Below are 1,980 nucleotides of genomic sequence, written 5' to 3'. Positions count from 1 at the left end.
CCCCTGAGAGTTCTGTTTGGGAAGGGGAAAGGGGTGATAGGCCTTTCTCGATAAACTAAACAGTAATAAGTCACCAGGACCAGATGGTATTCAGCCAAGAGTTTTGAAGGAATTCAAATGTGAAATTGCAGGACTACTAACTGTAGTCTGTAATCTGTCATTTAAATCGGCTGTACCAAATGACTGGAGGGTAGCTAATGTGATGACAATTTTTAAAAAGGGCTCCAGAAGTGATACCAGCAATTACAGGCAAGCCTGACTTCAGCACCAGGCAAACTGGTTGAAATGATAGTAAAGAACAAAATTGTCAGACGCATAGATGAACATAATTTGTTGGGGAATAGTCAACATGGTTTTTGTAAAGAGAAATCATGTGTCTCACGTCTACTAGAATTCTTTGCGGGGGATCAATGAGCATGTGAATAAGAGGCATCTAATGGATATAGTGTACCTAGATTTTTAGAAAGTCTTGGACAAGGTCCCTCACCAAAGGCTCTTAAACAAAGTAATATGTCATGGGATAATAGGGAAGGTCCTCTCATGGATTGGTAACGTTTTAAAAGATAGGAAACAAAGAGTAGGAATAAATGGTTAGTTTTCAGAATGGAGAGGGGTAAATAGTGGTGACCCCCAGGAGTCTGTACTGGGCCCAGTCCTATTTAACATTCATAAATTATCTGGAAAAAGGGATAAACAATGAGATGGCAATATTTTCAGATGATACAAAACTACGCAAGATAGATCAGTCCCAGGCAGACCGAAGAGCTAGAAAAGGCTCTCTCAGAACTGGGTGACTGGGCAACAAAATGGCAGATGAAATTCAGTGTTAATAAATGCAAAGTAATGCACACTGGAAAACATAATCCCAGCTATACATATAAAAAGATAGGGTCTAAATTAGCTGTTACCACTCAAGAAAGAGATCTTGGAGTCATTGTGGATATTTCTCTGAAAACATCCACTCAATGTGCAGCGGCCGTCATAAAAGCGAACAGAATGTTGGGAATCATTAAAAAAGGGATAGATAATAAGACAGAAAGTATATTGCCTCTATATAAATCCAGGATTCACCCACATCTTAAATACTGCATGCAAATGTGGTTGCGCCATCTCAAAAAAAGATTTATCGGAATAGGAGAAGGTTCAGAAAAGAGCAACAAAAATGATTAGGGGTATGGAACAGCTGCCATATGAGGAGAGAATAAGAAGACTGGAACTTTTCAGCTTGGAAAAGAGGTGACTAAGGGGGGATATGATAGAGGTCTATAAAATCATGATTGGTTTGGAGAATGTAAATAAGGAAGTTTTATTTACTCCTCATAACACAAGAACTAGGGGGCACCAAACGAAATCAATAGGCAGCAAGTTTAAAATAAAAGGAAGAATTTTTTCACACAATGCACAGTCAACCTGTGGAACTCCGTGCCAGAAGATATGAAGGCCCAGGCTATAACAGGGTTAAAAAAAGAACTAGATATGTTCATGGAGGATAGGTTCATCAATGGCTATTAGCCAGGATGGGCAGGGATGGTGTCTCTAGCCTCCATTTGCCAGAATTTGGGAATGGGTGACGGGATGAATCACTTGGTGATTACCTATCCTGTTCATTCCCTCTGGGGCCTTTGGCATTGGCCATTGTCAGAAGACAGGATACTGGGCTAGATGGACCTTTGGTCTGACCCAGTACGGCCACTATTATGTTCTTGAGAGAGAAGGTGTCACTGGTGAAGTTCAGTCAATATAAAGGGGAATCTTGATTCATCCCCCAATAATGATGACTGCCAGAATCTAATGTGCAAGCCCCTTTGTCCAGGGGTTCCAAAATAGACTGAGATACAGGGAGGGCAACGCAGGCAGCATGGCGCAGTGACCGGCTGTCTCAGGGAGGAAAATGAATCAACAATTCAGCTCAATCCTCACCACAGCTCAGCTCAACAGCCTGGGATCATGCAGACAAAAGTCATTGAGTTTTCTTCAGCT

At 41.4% G+C, this 1,980-nt stretch overlaps 1 protein-coding gene across 1 annotated transcript in view; it reads left to right on the top strand.

Moving 5' to 3' along the window:
• LOC127058035 (F-actin-capping protein subunit alpha-2-like) overlaps positions 1–1,980 on the top strand; it is a 348,126-nt gene that overhangs the window by 314,086 nt on the left and 32,060 nt on the right. The gene's annotated exons all lie outside the window — the stretch shown is intronic.

Source organism: Gopherus flavomarginatus, chromosome 9, assembly GCF_025201925.1.
Source record: "Gopherus flavomarginatus isolate rGopFla2 chromosome 9, rGopFla2.mat.asm, whole genome shotgun sequence".
Classification (NCBI taxonomy): domain Eukaryota; kingdom Metazoa; phylum Chordata; order Testudines; family Testudinidae; genus Gopherus; species Gopherus flavomarginatus.
The sequence above is the reverse complement of the archived record's forward strand: the minus strand, read 5'-3'. Positions and strand labels throughout refer to the sequence as shown.